The sequence below is a fragment of the Mizuhopecten yessoensis genome, unplaced genomic scaffold (assembly GCF_002113885.1).
Source record: "Mizuhopecten yessoensis strain PY_sf001 unplaced genomic scaffold, ASM211388v2 scaffold10157, whole genome shotgun sequence".
NCBI classification, from domain to species: domain Eukaryota; kingdom Metazoa; phylum Mollusca; class Bivalvia; order Pectinida; family Pectinidae; genus Mizuhopecten; species Mizuhopecten yessoensis.
The window spans coordinates 201,653-223,264 of record NW_018408407.1 but is presented as its reverse complement, the minus strand read 5'-3'; the positions used below and the strand labels follow the sequence as shown (position 1 = coordinate 223,264).

The window sequence follows — 21,612 nt, the reverse complement described above, 5'->3', positions numbered from 1 at the left end:
TTTTTTTCTTCTTACCTCCCTACTCTTCCTATATGATGGTGTCTTTGGCGCTTGACCTCATTTGACGTTAGCTGTTGCGAGGTTCGTAAACGTCTAGCAAACATTGATAGCCCGAAGATGTTTGATCAAAGAACAATATTTCGAGCTTTTTAACGGATGTTGTTCGTTAAATCTGAATCTGTTTGAATTTTCATTCAGTTTTTATGTAAATGATTCTTGCTGGCGTTTTAAATATAGATTCCTTATATGGAAAAAAACAATCGGCTTGTCAGTTTAACAAGATGAACGAAACACGCAAATTCCAATAGATAACTCGACATGTATTCAAATAGTATACAATGTGAATGCTGCTAATTATGGCATCTCGAATATTGTTTGGAAACCACAACTCATGAATAGCTAAGTGTTTATTAATGTTCACTTCTGTTAAGTTTGGTACCGTTGTGTGATTCAATTACTATTTTGGAAATGAAGTCACCGCTAAAAAGGAATATGTCTTGACTATGCAAGATAAAAATAAAGAAATGAAAAAGAAATAATTGATGAAATTAAATTAAAAAATAAACCCTCTATCATCCAAAAACTAGTCAAAATATATTTGAATTAACATTTAAATGTTTCCTAACCAGAGGATGCATGTAAATATATTGTATATTGTTTATTATTGTTATATGGCTAAAGTATAGCTCATTTTAATTTGGTAGAAGCATGGTCAGATAAAACAAGCTTTTAGTTTGCAGATACGAAAACAACAGGTGGATTTGATAACTGTTTACCTATTCCATCAATTGTACAAAAAGAAAATGACAAAAATAAACTGGAATCGGAAAAACGGAATGAATAGTTGTTGTTAATGTGTATTCCAATTACTTTGAAGGATAGCATTGAAATATCAAATCATTGTTTTCCAACAAGCATTTCTTGCTGACTTAACGTTTTGATTCCAGATAATAGGACACCTTGTTTGTTTTAATATTTCTCTATTTATTTTCCATTCGCTACCGTTGTCTGTTTAAGTGCCTTTAGCAAGGGATTTGAATAATTTGAACTTGTCATGATGAGACGCGTTATAATTCATGATTTGACAATTAAGAGTGATGGCAATGGAAATGACAAATAATACCCAAATAGTCAGTAAACAAAACCGCGCTAGCTGCCTTGTAGTTGTGAGCCAATAGGAACACGGACACTCAGACATATTTTTCCAGCATTCACGTTTACATATAGTGTGCTTTCCCAAGCATAATGCTCATATGGAAGGACAAATCAAAATGTCAATATATGGAATAACATTTTAAAGTAAATCGCCAATTTACAGCGATTTTATTTTTAAGGAACAGTTAGAGTACCTTTGTAATTTTGTTATATGTGAACCTGTATGATTTTTGTTCGGTAACGCTATATACCACAGCATTGAACGACAATGAATACATCGTTACTCGTAGGCTGGTAACATTATAGTTATTGTTGTAGCTGGTTATACATTACGATACGGGAATGAACAGGAAATACGAGCAAAACCGGATATGCAATCACGTGTGTTGAGCCCGTATTTGCAATGTTCTGTTGGGATATGTTCATTTAAATGGAAATCTTGTATTACGCAACAGGAAACGTTGCATCATATTTTTCACTGCGAACAACACCATGAGACCCAATAGGTCGAGATGTGATCACTAACGTTTTAAACTGTATAGTGTATGGATACAATAGCCTGTCGTAGTTTTCTAAAACATGCTTGGTCTCAATTTAGCAGTTGAAATGTAATTTCGGCATCAGACCTGCGCTATCATGAGAAGGCAAATGCGCAAACATACCCTGCCTCCGACACACATACAAACATGCACGCATACACGACAAACATGGAGTCATGTCTTTAAATGACCTTAGCTAATAATAGGACGTTATTCTAGCTAAAACCAAATAAAACTATAACGAAATGTAATGTCACAATGTCGTTACAACTAGGCTTTTGATCTGACTCGGACAAAGGCAAATCTTTCTGTCCAACAGGGAGAGAAGCACTAGCAAACTTAAGCAGTGATGTCTTATACATTTCTTTAAAAAAAACACACAATAATAGCAGTTATATAGTATATATAGAAGAAAAAAATTGGTTTAATGATGTGCGTCTTGGCAAAGGTCAAAGGAGGAAGAGGCCAATCACAAAATAAATATGTCACTTCACTGACCTCCCAAAACCTGGACATTGTAGTTTGGCAACCGACCCGATCATATTGTTCTGAAGGCGGACAAGGCGGTAGCGGTAACAATTGATCACCAACATGTTGCATTACGGGCTCCAGAGTATCGTGTTCTCGAGAGTTAACGTCCTACTAACGGATAAGGTATCAACATATATCAGCAATTAAATGCCGATTGCATAACCACCGCCGGTTGTTACACTCATCACGTGACCTTAGCAATTTACATTAACTCCAAAAGAAAACGTCTTTACGTCTCAGGTAACACCTGTTGCGTTGGGTCTTATATGCTTTTAAAGGGTTTAATATTCATGTACCAGAAGGCGGCTACATTATGTTTCGTGTTGCCAATATCCCTACAAATGGTGTCATGTTTTATAAGCCTCTATTGCTTTAGCATTTAAAGGAATCACGTGTGATCGATTTTCATATTCAAATTTGTCTTATATTTGTCCTTGATACGAGTTGTTTTGCATGTGTGATACTAGCAGCTGTGTATAGGCGATATCCCTGACCGAACTAGTAGTGTACACATTGCATTACTATCTTCATGTATTATGCTGTTCGTTGTACTTAATTTTAAGGAGAAATATGAGTACATTAAACATGCAATGCAAAATTGCTGTGTGCTTAAAGCGTTATTACTAATAATTTCGTGGGATATAGAAGTATATGACAAAATGATTTCTATATCCTACTCCGTATCAGCCGGATACCCCAATATCGGCCCGGAGTGTGGAATAAAATATAGAAATGGTCACGTGATAACATTTAAATATCTTGGTCTTCATTGAATCTTTGTATTTGTATCAAAGACATGATTGGTTAATGGACGAATACAGGGCGCAAATTGCAAAGTCATCATGTAGTTATTTTGAATTTTCTTTGTAATTTATACATAGCCAAAAAAACATTGTATCACGAAAATTAAACAATAGATTCCTCAAAACATTGCATAGACACTGATCTTTCCCGAACTTCTATCACGTCATCAGCACCTATACTAATTGGAACGGTAAGCTTGCAAATGGCTGCGTAGTTTACGCTTGGCATTTCAATGCTCTTCCCAACGAGATTAATGCGCATTAGTATTTCTGTCAAATGCTATAAAGGGTACCCATGTATCGCAATTTCTTAGAGCATTCGCAAATAATTTGGAGGTCCTCGATTCGAACTATTTGTTCCGGTTTAACGTCATCGCAACAGCCGGCCTGTTTTTGCTGCATTGTTAATCCCCTGTGTCATATACATTTAAACCATTTTGAAGGAGGCTGGTGTACGGTTACCAACACCAACATCAGCGATCAACAACATCCAGCGTTTTGTAATATCTAATCGAACATTTGAATTGCAATGTCTTTCGATAAATTGATATTTACACGTTTTTAATTGAAAAGTTTTCCGTCCAGCTATAATTAACCGTCAGAGTGTTATCAATCTCATATAGAATTAAAACAGAAAAAGTGTATTTGTATTTTATGATCAATACCATATGTGCACATATTCTTTTTATATGTATCTTTTAAGCAACAATGTTTATACAATTTATATTTCAAATGCATGATATAGGTGAGGAAGGCAAATAATTCTGTCGGCATGACATACCAAATTCCTTAAAAAATATGGTTGTTATCCCCTTTTTGGCGTTCAGCATTCAGGGTACTGGTAACAGCTTATTCGCCTGTTTTTGGTGTAACGTAATGCAGTGATTGGTGCCTTCGGTAAGGTAGCAGATCTTCGCTACCGCAAGGAGGCAAAAACATCCACACACCCTGCACAGGTCAACATACCCCAGCACAATATAAATAGACCTTACCTGTCAACACGATGTCAAACAAATAAAAACCAAACCAAATCCAGACAGAACAATCTACCTTTTGAGGAAGCCCTTAACATTGTTTTCCCCCGTCTAAACGTCGAGCATTAAAGGTAGGTGCAAACCATAAGTTTATCCGCTGTCCTTTTAATGTAAACGAGTCGTATAATATGTTGGGTGCCTTCGCTATAGTAATTGGGTTCAGTTGCACTCTATAGTCGGCATCATATACACGCCATCACAAGGGACCAACAAACACCACTATAACACCTCCATCACCCGAGCGTGCATCACACACATCGAGGCATGCCTCTCTAAAAGGCCTTAGCTGTTTATACGGCGCTAAACTGTTAAAACCAAACCCAAGCTTACAAAGTATTAGCTTTATTATAAAACCCTAGCTCTATTTAATATGTTGTTAATCGGTACTTAGTTGCATTTCCACAAGGTAGTAAACACCGGTAATGATGTATAAAGACATGTTAAATATGTACTAAAATAGATAACGACAGCGACTTGGTATTTAACAAGCAATAATTGGCTAATTAAATATTGACAATATCTGCTTACTTCCGTAATGTCAATAAATCAATACCTTGTACAAAAATACACGTATCTGAATAATGATTATAAAGTGAACGGATATTTATGTGTAAATAAAGTGCGAAATGTCCTCTACTTTGTTTAATACCCGATGTTACAGCCTGATGATTGGTAAACGTTAAGTGTGAAAAAGACACGAAAGTATGAGTTGTCAAAAGGACAGATACATTTCTATATCACAACTGTAGCAATTGATGATCAGTCAATTTTTGATTTCTCCAAAATTCCCCTACGTAGAGGACATTACTGAGCTTGATTTGATTTTATCTACTGTCCTATCAACAGCTAAATCGGCAAGACTTTTTTCAAAATAAGTTTGGCTTATGTCATGTAAAGACGTGTCTTTATTTGTTATATATGCGTGACGTGCATGTGTGTATGTGTGCTGGAGGTAGGGTATGTGTTTTATAGACATACCCTGCCGACGTCACCCATCACAGCGTTCCACCTGGTCAGGCTATATAGATTACACACATAGAGGCACGTCGTCCTTAACTGTTAATATGACATTTAACCCTATAAACCAAACCATGTCATTTTTCTCGGTTATTTTATCGAAATAACCATAATCAAAACATACCTAAATTCAAACTTTATTTGCAAGCCTGGCCTGTTAAGGGTAGGTGGCGGTTAACGTTAAAAACGTGTTATTTTTTTTATTAAAACCGAAAGAAATTGTCCATTGTAATACAGAAAATTATTAACATGGAAAGGGGACCAATTATATGAAACAATGAGTAAATATGTGTTGTTAATATGGCTGCAAACCACGTCATTTTACACGGATATGAAAATAATGATATATTTACTTTTAACGTTCGCCCCCTATAGCACTAGTTTAAATTGTCTTTCCTCTTGCCTTGCCGTTTCCTTCTTTTCCAATAGCAAATTAAGTTATATATAGGAAAGAAACATTGGGTATATCACGCTAGTGACATTTCGAATTGAACTGGCAAGACTTTGAGAAGTGACATGTTTCTTTTACAAATCCGGATATAGCGCTGTACGCATTTTTAAAATATGTGCCCTTTTAACACACAAAATCAGGCATTTCCTGAATCTCCACCCCAACCTCGTACTTCATTCATTCTATAAAGGAATTTTACCCTTTAGGCATAGAAACCGACGAAAAGGTTAAGCTATCAGACCAGTAAACTGTCACCATATGTTTAAGTTAAAATACCACACAGCATCAAAAGATCCGGTCAATATCAGAGTTACTTTCGGCGTGATTACAAAAATCGAAACCGTGGGGATACCAATACAAACGGAAAGAAAATAGGAGTGCCCTCGATTTAATTATTATTAACGTTTAATGGTATTGCACCAACTATTAAAGTTATGGTAATGCATATTGCGTATGGCAGATGTCAAAAGTATTTTTATCAATATATCAATATCCCCTTCCCCTCCGTCAACATCAGTGCATATCACAACTTCCTCTGTCTTGCCTTAATTTCTCGCTGAGATCCAATCCATAGAAATGATGGATATTTTAACTAGAGCCGCACACCTGCTAAACATTTTATCACGGTGGAAATTAGGTTTTGTCTAAAAGGATCTTCAGTAAAATGTAATGGACAGTCATTAACAGGAAAAGATAAAAAACGACAACAAAATGGCAGCCACAATGTAATTAGGACCTGGAAAAGGCTTTCTAATTCAGTTAGATACGCGATTTTAGGAGAAGCCATAGCGGATAAAGACTATACCAACCGAGAAAAGCAACTATACTAATCAAAATTGATACTTTCATAATCTTTTTTTTTTCATTCGGAACAGTTAAATCTGCTTATCCGTATATATTCAACCATGGCGTAATGAAACAATATACAGTCTATGATCACGTGCTAACTAAATATAGGGTTGTTGTGTAATGAACTCCATGATTATTACATCATATCGGAGCATCTTCACATTGACAAAATTACCAATCTATATTAATGCGATAACAAGAGATCCCTGAAGTTATCATCGACCAAATACTTTATAACTGCTACTGGCGCAATGCACATATAGTGATATTATTACTATTTTTATAAACTGGGAAAAAAATGAGAATGGCGCCAAGTAGTAATTACATCTTGCAGGATCAGTCTCATCCTCAAGCATTTTCCTAAAAAGCAATCAATACAATAGTAAATCCAACTATCAAATTAATACAATTGCCAAGACTAATCAAGAACATGCGACGATAAATACAAATGAGGTGTGATTCAAATCCATAACAAAAGGCAAAGGTGTTTCCATCGACATTATACTTTTCGTTTTGGAAGCTTATTGTAGCTCATTGTCTTTGCGATACCAACGGAAACTGATGTTTACATATAGGTATATAAGCTAAACCATTTCAGTAAAGGATTATGATTGGTCAACTCTTTGCGAAGAAAAAGCCTTTATGCCAATAGCAATCTACAATATGTATTGCCTTGCCGAGACGACAATTGTACTCTGCCAAAAACGCAATTGTATAGTTTTCCATAATTGGTTCGAACTTGAGGACTAAATATTATCTACGGACGAATAGTTATCATTGATCAAATATAGAGCAAACTATTAGGCTGCGTCCATTACCGTTAAAACTAAACCAATTAACGCCAATGTATACACGTACTAGTGTGTTACACCATTTCAAAGACCAGACGCGCCGAACAGGCAACACATTTTTCCAATCAGATTCAATGTTCCGTCACATGAATTATTCGTCCCTATTACTAAAGACCTTCAAGAGCAGTTTATATAATAAGCATGTTCAGTAACACATCGCAGGCAGCACTGTTTGCCTCACTCTTATGACAAATTAAAAAATATGTTGTGACGTCACGATAGATTTAACAAAAAAATTGGTAAACCTTTTGCACGGAAATTGTTTTTAAAGTCAGTGCTTACATGAAACCATGCATTAGAACTAGGTATAACGGAATGTTTGATGGTACTATATAATATTGTATGCTTTTTTTCTGTATTAACTATAGCTCAGTTTTCTTCATATATACAATATTGTTTTATGTTTACATTCTCACAACAAGTAAGGTTATATAAGTATGGTGTCCATTGAACATGGCGACACACGAAATATTAATTTCTTGAGAGTATTTATAGTAACATTTACTTTTACACTGATTATTGTACTAAACCATTGTGTAACAGAAAAGTGTTTTTAACAGACCATGTTTCATTCAGTATTTTCATTTAGTTTGCAATGCATGGATTAATTTGTGATTAAATTGTTCAATCACATATCACTTTAGTACTGTATGCAGTTAAGGTCACACGAAAACAATATGTTAGCTGTATGCCTGTCTTAAAGTTGAAAATATGATGGAAATGAGGATTAAAATTGATATGTAATTTAGAATATTGAACACAAAAAATAAATCTTATGTACAAAGATAACAGGTCAAAGCAACTAATGATCGTAGGAAGCATCTTGCCCGTAATATAACATCATTCTCTTATTATTGTGGAATATCTGACGTTTGGGAATTTAACTTCATTTTAACACCTTAAAAACACTCGTATATTTATGTCTGGAAATTACCTCTTGACTTCAGGTATTAAAATATATTATTTGTTTTGAGATTAATCTGAATGCGTCATGCAGTCATTAGGAATCGTTTATATTTTGAAGATTGGCGCCTTGTTATGCCGGTCGAAAACAAAATAGGAAGGATGAAACAACAGGAATTTCAGATGTTGCGAAGAAGAAAAACTATGCTTTGGGTCCCACTTTAAATGACTTTAACACAGTGAGCCGCTGGGGGGACTTCATTTAACCCTCTGGATGAAAAACATAATCAATTTTAGATATTCTTGCCTTTTTATATCCTAACTTAATCGACTTGTCTGCAACAGCAACAACCTGACATTGCCAACTATCCCCCGATATTTTCCAGAATAATTTTGCCACATCACAATACGAATTTACCCATTCCAATGGTGTGGTACGGCGCAGTTCCTGTAAGCCGTTTTATTATGTGTCAAAAGGTATTTAGACATTATAGTGTTTTCTTAAATTGTTCGTATTTTAAAATTTTCAGAACTGAAATGAGGTCCCAAGCGCAACCATTTTAATTATTTTTTCGTATTTTGCTATTTTTGGTTTTTATAATAAAGGTAATAGGGTTCAGCTAAGGTCATTGAAGGCTGTGCCTTCATAAGTGTTATGTGTGCATGGATTTGTAAGAACAGTTATTCTTGTATTTAACTACAATATCATATTTCAAAATGTTTTTGGAAAAATATTTTGTATTTTGCACAGAACCAACTGTAACAAGGTAAAGGACGCAATTGTCCTTGTATGCTTCTCATCAAATTACTGTTCAAACAGACACACGAGGCCTACGAATACCCTTACCGTAATATAACGAAATTACGATGCTTTAAGGAGATAGGACGCGACTCCGCTATGTGTTTTGGTTTTCCTTTTGTAATTCATATACGGTTGTCTGTACAAGATACATTGGTAAATGCAACGTAAACGAATCATGTTTCAGTTTGAAATTTTATTATGATATGAAGAGACATGATACGGTGCTGTTACAACACGTTAGTAGGCTTTATTGGAATGCGTTACAGAACTTTTGTAATTTGGTAAATGGTATACGAAAGTTAACAAAACCTTGAAATGAACATATCTAATAAAACTAGACAGACAGTTACAATGTAAAAACTTATACTGCAGAATAATTGTTGTGCATATTGAACATTGTTTGTAGCTAAGTTTGACTTGCGTTACATGGACTTAAATAAACTACTTTTTAACACGTAACGTTAACTTCAGCTGATATGACAATTGTGACATAAATGGTATTTCCAACATGACGTTTATGCATGACAGTAGGCATAACCTCGTGTGTTATTTTTGGTTTTGTTTATTTAATTGTCTTCACTCACAAAAGCACATTATTTCATAGACTTCAAGATGGTGACACCCACTATAAGACGATGGTTGAAAAATATGTGTAATTAATTTACTTGTCAAATGACATTTTTCATATGAATACCGTGTTATGCAGTGTCATAAAGCCATCAAATAAAATATGTTTATGTAACGTGTGTTATATCACTCCGGAAATGACGTCAAAATCGAATAGGAACCATCAATGTGACGTCACGTCATTGTGAAGCGAATGTTTAAAAGGCAGTCAAGAGCAATATATTCGTTTCAGATCACAATTATACAGTTTACTTTGTATTATATGCTAAAAATAATCTGCCACTCGTTTCCCTTCATATTAGATTGATGATACTCGTTTTTTATCTTTCATATTTTCTTGCTAGAGAACATGAAAAATCCAAAACTTCTAACATAAATATAATATGAAGGGAAACTTATAACAGATCATCTATTTGTGAAACTCGTCCACATGTTTGCATTAAAGGCCAAAGGAAATAATAAGGAGTGGATGCACATCTGAGATGGCATTTCCTGTTACTCTGTAAACCTAAAAACGAATAACGATTCAAAGAAAAAGCAACATGCAATATCCTTGCTTCAGAAATGCGACGCTGGCTATCACATTACGTTAAGTGGCAAACATACGTCTTTTCTGGTAAAACAAATGTAATCAGCAACTTGATGTATTTCAATGGTAGACCCTTCATTACTCCCAATCCTCTGACACAACCTATCAAATGACTCTGCTTCGGTGCAATCCGGTCAGGCAGTCGCCAATGTTAAATCAATCAGGATCCGTGAAATTTAAATCAGCTGATATTCTGGAAATATTCTGATCTGATGTTTGGTGCATGACATGCCTTCGACTGTGAACTTGTAGTGAGGTTGCCAAATGGATCTAATCGAAATGTTCGACCAATTATTTTTGAAAGAAGCTGACAGGAAGACAGAAAAACGTAGTTTATCAAATAAATGACCAATTTTACTATGTCATACTAGCATGTCAAGTAATTTGCTCCTTGCAGACCTGATGTCGACATAGCGTGTTTCCTTACTGAAACATTATACCGAATGCATCAAGCACATTATTTCACCTGGTCACATTATACTGACATACCGTAATTACACATTCATAGAATTAAAATGCATATTTTACGCATCTTGGATAGTTTTCAACACAATTATTCCAAAATCTATTTCAGTGATGCTTAGTCATGCTATTAAAAAGCACAGATCGTGTGATGGTACTGTAAGAAGATAAACCATCAGTAGGCCAGCATTTCTTCACAACATCTTCATATAACTGTAGTTGATGCGACCACACAAAACCCTTAACACAACGAAAATGGAACTGCGCGTCATCTTTTCTTTTATGAACAGTTTTAGTACAGGTACACTTGACGTTCACAGATTTACGCTTTCTGATTATAATTTATTTTTAATTTTTACTACAAACGTATGTGTCGTTCACTTTACGCCTGTACGTATTATTAAAGCTAGTTATTGCCAGGGATGCCCGGGAACATGAGATGGCTGTTTCCGATGTCGGTACTTAAAGTGCAAATCGATGGAGCAATGATTTAATAACTTGATATGGATCAATGGCAAATATCGAATAACATATATATCACTGTACGGTATACAACACAAGGTGTTGCATTTTTGACGAGTACATTTACTATTGCAACATAAACATAATATTGATTATTTTTTCTTTGCTTTTGTTCTTTCTATTAAATGAATGAGTATTGTATCTTGGAATTATTGATAGACATTCTTAGATCTGGCCAGATATCAAAAATGTGTGTAATTCGTAGTTTTATGCTAAAAGAACCTTTTATTTTTGTAGAATCAAATCGATGTTATTAAAAAACCAGCATCAAGATACCCTTTTCAATACATCCTTTAATTTATTTCAACGTTATCTTTATTGGGGAGTTCCTGACAAAGTTGGTTCATCTTGATATTAACAGCATGTTCTTATACATTCATTTAATATGAAGTGTTGATTTTATTGGAGAACCCGCCATATCTGCCCGGCACGTGACATATCCATTTTAACTTCCGGATAATAGTTTTCATATATATCACACCTAAAACTGGTTGTGTACACACTGCATACTCATTTGTTTGCTATTTTGTTCATTGCGTTGCATTTAAGGTAAAATGTGATTATAGTTAAGTTCGTGAAATAAAAAAATGTCTGTGTGTTTTATGTGTTACTGTTTATAAAGTTATAGAGCAATAAATGATAAAAATGTTATCATGCGACCAGTTTTTAATCTACTTCGTATCAGCCCTCGATCCATATCGGCCCAAGGGCATCCGGTCCCCCGAGACTGATAACGGAGTCTCGGGTGGTTGGTTGCTTAGAGTATAATGTCCTATCAACAGCAAAGGTCATTTAAGGACATGCCTCCATGTGTGTTGTGTACGCCTGCAGCTGTGTATGTGTGCCGGGGACAGGATATGTTAGTGTATTTGCCTCCTTGTGATAGCGCGGATCTGAAGCTGATTTTATAGTGCTATCTCTTTGAAATACCATGCCGAAGGCACCCAGCACAGCATTCCACCTGGCCATATAATACTGACAACATGTGAACCAGTTGTTGCCACTAACCTAAATGCTGACGTTAAGCAAATAAAACAACTACAATGTTTAATGACTTCGGTATGTCCCAGCCTGGGTACAGAACTTTTTGCCTTCCTCAGCGAACGCTCAACATGTAAGGCGGCTGATACGGAGTTTGATATGGAAATGGATTAACGGTAATCTATAAATAGCAATGATTGACTGAATTATCGTATTTACTTCACTAGTTGATATAAGTGGTTAACGTCCAAGCCCTCCGTCGATACCACCTGCTGTTGCTGTCGTCAAACTCGCCAGTAATCCTATTAACGCCCGTGTATTAGATCCTGTATCTCCTATGGTCTGAAGGTACATACCTAGCTGTATCTCATATGGTCTGTATAACTCTGTCTCCCCTCAGACTACTGGTACACAACTAACTGTATCTCCTACGGTCTGAATAACTCTGTCTCCCCTCAGACTGCTGGTACATAACTAGCTGTAACTCCAATGGTCTGAATAACCCGGTATCCCATCAGACTACTGGTACATAACTAGTTGTATCTCCTATGGTCTTAATAACTCTGTCTCCCCTCAGACTACTGGTGCATAACTAGCTGTGTCCCTTATGGTCTGAATAACTATGTCTCCCCTCAGACTACTGGTACATAACTAGCTGTATCTCCTATGGTCTGAATAACTCTGTCTCCCCTCAGACTGCTGGTACAAAACTAGCTGTATCTTCTACGGTCTGACTAACTCTGTCTCCCCTCAGACTACTGGTACATAACTAGCTGTATTATCTATGGTCTGAATAACCCGGTCTCCCCTCAGACTACTGTTACATAACTAGCTGTATCTCCAATGGTCTGACTAACTCTGTCTCCCCTCAGGCTACTGGTACATAACTAGACACCAAAGGCACTATACTAAAGATCGGATCAGCTCAATTTACAACAGTAGTTGACTCTGTACTCTGGTAAATATAAGCCATTTACATTATTTAGCCCACACATACATTTTCTTAAGCAGGGCAACGACACTACTATGATCAATTTTCTATAGTAGCAAATGTTGACGTCGAAAGGCCCTGCATAATTACATTTGAAATTAGCGGAAATAGTAGAAGTTGTCTAACAATTTTAAATACAAATATGTTTGAATGTTTCTCAATATTGTCCTAATATGGAATGAACTTCCTATTTCATTTTTTGTTCTGCAAATTTTTATTTCGCATCACCCTGTATTGTTTTTAATGTGTTGGTTGTTATAGCTACGCTTAACAATGTTGCTAAATGACACTATACAAAGTCGAGACATATAAAGACGTGCATCCATGTGTGTAATGCATGCATGTTGATCACTTCGCACTTAATGTGATTAGTTTTGATTTTAACATATTTTATTCGTTCAATCTAACAAATGGGATTAGGCACAAGCTATAACAACTTAGAAACGCCTTCTCCCAATGTGATTAGTTACTTTGTAGAAGTGTAAATCTTCACCAACTCTATCACTATTCGTCTCATTCGTGTTGTATGTCACGTATACACAGATACAAAAACTGTTAAAGGACAAGGAGGGATCACAAGTACATCATTTGATATGCAAATTTGCAATATTTGCAATACCCTAATACACACATAATTGCATAACATTCGGTTGGAAACTGTTGGACAAGTTCCGCTCTGGAAAAAAAAATCAGTTTTAAAGGGTAACTGTAATTGTGAAATAATGACACAGGAACCTGCAAAACTGCATAATATGATATGCTCAAAGCGAAAAAATTGCTATTAAACATTTGACGTTATAGGTGTATGGCAACTGTGATACAAGTAAAGTTTCGTAAAACTCGGTTTAAAAGTGTGGGACTAGTTGCGCTCACAACAAAAATCTTCGTTTCAAAATTGATGCCTGATCCCACTTTTATGTTATATTAATCCTTTTATAACAGTACCCTGAACTTTTATAATATTCAGAAGAAAAAAATGGATTTGTTTTAACAACAGGAAGGAAACCACCACGATTCAAAAGGTCATTACAAGTGACAAGTTATGCCCACACAAACGGACGGAACACATGATAGCACAATACGGTCTGCTTCGCAGCAGTATAAAATGTATCCCACAGCTCAGAAATATTTAGACATGGACGATTTGAAAAAATCAGCAGTGCCTATCCCCGCCGAGCTCATATCGACACCATCAGCAACATAATATATGTGTCTGGCCTTTTGTGGGGTATACTATAAATTTTCTTCAGATGAGTATACTGATTTATGTGCCTGTATGGTTTGTCTGATGACTCTATATTGATGTATAACTTTCAGGGACAGATTTCTCTCCAGACTCTGGGGGAAAAAAAGTCGACCCGAATCGACCTGATATAGTCAGCTTGATTTATCAATGGGATCCTCTGCATAAGATGGGACGTATCGTTTCTCTCTTTTTGATTTGGTTGTCCTATTTACAGCCAATTTAAGAACGTTTACCCTTTTGTGAAATGTACGTGCGTGCTTGATGAGGTATCTAGGTGTACTTGTCTCTTAGCGATTTAAGGGATCTGATGACAATTTAAAGTGCTATCTCACTGCAAAAATAATGGCAATACCATTCCGCTAAAGACACCAAATTGAAACTAACTGAAAACAGGTTAACCGTTTGTTGGGATTATCTGCAACAATTGACATTTTTAGGAAATTGGTACATTATAGAGTTTTTTTGCTATGGCCAAATGAAAACATCAGAAATGTTTCCGATAACCCTACCTACTCTAAACGTTTTAAGGCAATTTTCAAAGGAGTCAGGATCCCTTTCCTATATAAACCATACACAATTATTCGTTATCTACATACCCTAATTTTTTCCAACATGCTTCATGAAACATATTGTTTTGGTCTGGCCTAATGAATCTGCGTTATTCAAAAAGTAAAAAAAATCAAAAAAAAAATCGACAGGATTACACTGTTTATTTTAGGGCGTTAACCTTTAACATAGAAGTTGATTTTGTAGATTCTTGTTCAGATACGTAAGGTTGTCCTCGCAACAGCTATTTTTTTTATGAAGACGGGTACATAGGGGACACAATCGATAGTAAGTTTTGGTTTTGATTTGTTTAACATCCTATAAACAGCGAGGTTCATTTAAGGATGTACGTTAGATGGGAAAGTAAAAATAGATCACAAGACAGGAGATAAATTATGGTCTTTTCGATAATTTCTTGAGTTTTGTGAGTTCTTAACGGCCCTTTAACACAAAAGAGGTTTTTGCGGCTCATACATGTAGATAATATGGAACATGACTTCAAACAAACAAAAAGAAAAAAGACAAATGTCCTCCTAGTAGAAGAAAAACCCCGATTCGGCAGGGGACGCACATAGGTCGCTTCTTGTACTATGGTAGAATGATAAATTGAAAGTCTAAGTTGAACAATCAATATTGCCAATTCACGTTGCCAGAAAAGTTCACAGCCAGCATGGACGTTTTAAGTAGATCTCCAGTTGGCATTCACGTCAATTACATTTACAACTACACAAAGTGTTGTTTTATGTCCTTATCACAAGCGAATTGTAACGAATTGAAAATCTTTACGTATATTTTCACCACTGGCAACAATTTAGCAGACAGCAACACATGGTAGAGACACATAGCTGACTTAGATTTAAAAAAAAAAGTTCATATTGATGTTTGACAATATGAAAAACAAAAAATAAATAATCAATGTTGTTCTGTAGGGCAGGTTTTATTATGCATAAAACATCTACTTGATATGCTAGACTGATACAAACTCCCGTATAATGTTGCATAAAATATGAATGTTTAATATTGCTGCATGTTAGAATCCTTTGAATTTAAAACGTACATTGAACAACCGAATATGAATAAACATTGATTTTAACAAAAATACTCTCTGTACCAGTGTTCCTATAATCAACAACGCAAAGGTTATTGGTTTGATAGCGCCTGTTGCTAGGCAACAAATCTTTGCTTACATCTCAAGTTGACAAGTACCAACAGAAATGAACTATCTAACTTGCTATCAGTTTGTGCACATGGGTGACGAGTACGTATTGGGAGAAAACTGGGCGTACAACTTTATATTAGATGTAGATTGTTAGATTTCAAGAGTATTATCCGCCTTAGAAATACGTGTATTTTATTACTGCTAAAGCTGACAATACTTCGGAAATTATGCATCAATTATTACAAAATGTCAATGATGTTAATATCGATTAGTAGAACTCAATTACTTGTGTTGTCAATCTTAGATTAAAGGTTTGTCTCGTGTCATCAGATAAACTAAAATGATTTTAGGGCAATTGCATTTACGATAAGGAAATTACTGCTTTGCGGACACTTTATTATCAAAATTATTAATATTTTCCTAGTTTGCGTAAACGCTAAAAGACGCTTTTCCGGTGCGGGACTTCCATGTCCAACTCTAGGCTTGATTTGTGGTGACGTCTTCACACTAAGAATCTTAAGCTCATAAAGCAAACCGTAAAAAAATATAGTAAGATTAAAATACTAACATTACATAGCTCATTTAACTTTTAACCTTTGGCTTTTTTGAGTACATGACAATTATGCTGTATTAGGGTTGCTGTTTAGGAATTACTGGTGGCATTCCCTTTTTTGTTTAAAAGATAATAATATGAAGATGTCATGGAAAAATAAAATCATTTTGCAGTGCAAGTATTTAATCAAGAAGCAATCACTTTTCAAATAAACCGTTAAGCATTATTGCAGATGCAGCGAGACATTATCAGTTAACAGTACAAGGGGAACGGCAGAAAACACACAAAACACATTATGATGCATTTCAAACAAAAGCAATCCTGGGCGAATATCATTTATAATTAATAAATCGGATCATACACTGAAAACTGGTGAAGCATGTTTCATTAATGATTATATTGCATACTAAAACCTGTACACGGACATCATGAAGTTTGACTCATCCTTAAACCTCAGCAAGCGCTCGCGTCCCAGGCAGAACATCTACCGGGTTTTAAATCTGTTTCATGCCGGTAAAAATCCATATAAATCAAGTCAATTGTATGTCTTATCAGCGACAGCTTGAAGTTGGAAGCGTGTTGGATGTGACCTAATCACGGAAATCCGATACACAGGGGATCTTCTGTATGCCAAATTGCTACAAGCCCATCGAATAAGCACAAGAAAGCCAAACAAAATTCGTTAAACATACTTTTCAAAACAGAACAGTGACAATTTGTATTTATCCTTAGGCTACTGGTTCTTAGTTGGTGGTTAGGGTTAATCGTCTAGGTCACCAAAACGGTAGAACAATTGGAAGGCATCATGCGTCCTGATGAACAAGACTTGTATTTTCCTTTTATAGTTTTCAAGACCAAACTGGTAACTAGGGCAAAACTATATCTCTTCCAACAATAATTTGAAAATCGATATTGCGCTCATTGAAACAATTACAGTTGCTTTTAAGTGTCTAGAAGAAAGTGTTTATTTATTTTGAAACGTATTCAAGGAGACAATATTGTCAAATTTGTTTACCTCAATATCAACAACATGTCATGATAATGCTTCAAACGTTGCCCGGTAATCTGTTATTGCACAAGTTGTAGAATAGTTTGTGTAATAGGGGACATCTTCGATATTAGAATAGCTTTGCTTGTTCATCCAATCCTTCCCAATAGTTACCCAAAGTCGATAATAAAGTATAGTGCAGTCAGTTAACGTCGATAGTAAAGTATACTGCAGTCATCCAAAGTCAAATGATAAAGTATACTGCAGTCATTTAAAGTCAATGATAACGTATACTGCAGTCATAAAAAAACTCAATGATAACGTATACTGCAGTCATAAAAAACTCAAAGATAAAGTATACTGCAGTCATTTAAAGTCAATGATAACGTATACTGCAGTCATAAAAAACTCAATGATAAAGTATACTGCAGTCATTTAAAGTCAATGATAAAGTATACTGCAGTCATAAAAAAGTGAATGATAAAGTATACTGCAGTCATAAAAAACTCAATGATAAAGTATACTGTAGTCATCCAAAGAAGTGCAATATCAATTACCAATAGCTAAATATAGATGCAGGCTATTACGATATAAAAAGAAGGATGTTGGCTTGTTTTCAAATGTTCCATTAAATGTATTGTATCGACCTTTAAGTGGTTTGGATTTCCTGTCGCTGGAATAATTTACTTGTAATGTCGAAAAGAATAGTAAGATAAGGGAATGCACAAAACCGTCTCCACTCACAAGTAACAATCACTGGCCGTTCTTAGCGTTCGTATTGTAATAAGCCATGAACACGGATTTTCATGGATTTTGGTAAATTCAAGAATTCTGAAGTGTACAAATACTCATCTTGTCTTCAAATGCGATATTTCGTTTAGTTTACTTTCAGTTTATGGTGTGAACCTTTATAATTTTGGTTGAATGGTTAGGGGTTTTCACCCTTGCAACAACTAAGTTCATATAAGGACTGTTTTCAAAGATGATGCAGTGCAACTCAGCCATCTTCTACCCAGCGAGGAGCATGCATGACTACGATGCAACACGAAGCACATCCCGGGAAGACCCCAATCCAATGTTTAAATGTGGTTGTGAATCACGCCATAACAAATGTATATACTATTTGTTTACATGTTTATTAAATCTCTTTATATGCATGTTATAACAAGATAACACGCATCGCTATGAATGTGCTTATGAATAATATTTATTTTTAGTGGCAGGAGAGGTCATTACGACAAACACATGGTCGATAAAACATGTTACACAGGAAATAATATCAAACAAACTATAAGTAAAAGACACATTTCAATATAAATACTAAAATAAGCTATGGTTATTTATATATTGTAGAACAGACCAAAAGTTTTTTGAGATTGTCCAGAATTGTTGACGTATTTACCGCTTTGAAAAGATATTTAAAACCAGTTGTTTTTACATATGAGTTATCTCGTGCACGCTAAATGTCAATGCAATACAAAGTGTTTTAATATAAATCGTTCGTGACATGTCATATATTGAGGCAGGTTTTCGAGTTTCAAGTAAACAAGAATTCTTGATTTTATGTAATCATTTGGCTTCAACTTGCGCAGAAATATTTACGAATAGTTATTGTTCGACTCTTCGATTTTTTTAATTGAAACCAACCGGTAATTTCCATGAAACAACACCTTCTAGCTGTTTGGACAGAAGGTATTTGTAACCAATCTAAAGGCCACCTATACCACCAGTTTATTGTGTGGATGATCACATTGATGCATATTCCGTCTTTGCGTATTGCAGAGTTATCTTCTCTTGGGAGCAGGTATTGATTGTTACGTCATTGGTCTGTGTGAGAAAATTACGTCGTTTTCTCAAAAATTGATGACGTTACTCTCACAAACAAGTGACGTAACAATCAATACCTGCTCCAATTCATTGAATCACTATAGCAAGATTCATCAGGTAAGTGATCAAATTATTATAACAAGATTCATCGGGTATGTGATAAAATCACTATGGCAAGATGCATCATGTACGTGATAAAATATCTATAGCAAGATTCATCAGGTAAGTGATAAAATCACGATGACAAGATTCATCATGTTCGTGATAAAATCACTATGGCGAGATTCAACAGGTATGTGATGAAATCACAATACCAAGATTTATCAAGTATGTGATAAAATCACTATGGCAATATTCATCATGTAAGTGATAAAATCATTATAACAAGATTCATCAGGTTTGTGATAAAATAACTATGCCAAGATTTATCGTGTACGTGATAAAACCACTATGGTGAGATTCAACAGGTATGTGATAAAATCACAATAGTAAAATTTATCAGATATGTGATAAAATCACTATGGCAAGATTCTCCATGTACGTGATAAAATCACTATGACAAGATTCATCATGTACGTGATAAAACCACTATGGCGAGATTCAACAGAAATGTGATAAAATCACAATAGCAAGATTTATCAGATATGTGATAAAATCACAATGGCAGTATTCATCATGTACGTGATAACATCTCTATAGCAAGATTCATCAGGTCTGTGATAAAATCATTGGCAAGATTCAACAGGTATGTGATGAAATCAAAACAGCAAAATTTATCAGGTGTGTCATAAAATCAGTATGGCAAGATTCATCAGGTATGTGATAAAATCACTATAGCAAGATTCATCAGGTATGTGATAAAATCACTTCAGCAAGATTCATCATGTCTGTGATAAAATCATTGACAAGATTCAACAGGTATGTAATGAAATCACAACAGCAAGATTTATATGACAAAAAAGTATTACGAACATTGTCTTTTAAAAACGTGCATTTTGTCTCACGAAAAATAAAAGGACCACATTACCTCTGTCACCTTAACAACCAAAATATATCTAGAAATAAAGCTAGATTGAATTTATTTTCAGCCAAAGAACGTTTATCAAATATCGAAACGAGGACGATATCCACAATCTACTTTGCAATGAAGTTTGAATTTATCTTTGACATGATTGATCAAAATTAAATGATATTAACTCAAAATAAATGTAAACTTACATTATCCTGTTGAAGCTTGATTGCTATATCAGACCACCAACACAAATCCGGTGAAAAAAACTGATTATTAATATGGCCCCAATCTTTGAATCACAATTGGTTTCAAGTCAAATCCGTTTTAAATGAATGACATATAAATGGTTAATCACATTCCATTGCAAGCTGTTGGTAAGCGATCATCCTCAAAGGTTCCAGTTTACTCTACTGTTTCTTTAGACGAAGTCGGCGTGGCTCGTAGTTTCCACGACGACTCTTAACTAACTAAATGCCAGAAACCAACCGTGTTTGTATGTACCATACAGAGCGCACTCTGTCCTTTTTATAGCAAGCGCTCTTTTGATCCGGAGTCGCGTTTAAATCCTCAATAATCCCATTGGGATCGTCTATCCTTTCAAGCGTACCATTGACTTTGATTCTTGCTCCGGTAGATATCAGTCAAACTGTTGTTATATAAAAAGCAATATAATAAAACTAAAACGGTTTTGATGTTTTCCAGTTCGTCCCGGATCTGACGTGACACTGAGAACGAGCGCCGTATGTATCATCCAATTTATCCCGGAGAAATCACAGTCGGGAATAAACTTGGATTTTATGCAGCATTAACTCCTGATAGACGTCGATAAAACAGACCGCCTTCGCCGGTGGATGCTGGCATACAACTGAGGCAAGCGCACCGGTAGGTCTGTGGCAGTATGAGAGACATGGGGCCATTTGCTGGCTCTAGCTGTTGATTTTATATAATTCTTATAATGGACGTGGCATTCATTGTTTCCTTTTTACTTTTACGTTGACAAAATCTGCAAACCACTTATTGTTTTTGTCAAATGTTTGCGAACAGGTAAATTGCATCATAAGTAAACTAACGTTGTATAAGCTATGACGTACAGTGTAATGCACAATAATCACATATTCTTGTCTATGTATTTTTAAGGGTTACCTATTAAAGCGTAAAAGTAAAGCATATTGCA

The 21,612-nt window shown here is 35.2% G+C and overlaps 1 long non-coding RNA gene across 1 annotated transcript in view; it reads right to left on the bottom strand.

Annotated features, from left to right (window-relative positions):
* The window catches only part of LOC110459629, a 53,788-nt gene extending 32,473 nt beyond the window's left edge, over positions 1-21,315 (bottom strand). The window contains exon 1 of the long non-coding RNA XR_002463913.1: positions 20,645-21,315. This is a non-coding gene — a long non-coding RNA (uncharacterized LOC110459629). The remainder of the gene's footprint in view (positions 1-20,644) is intronic.
* Positions 21,316-21,612: the final 297 nt, after the last annotated feature.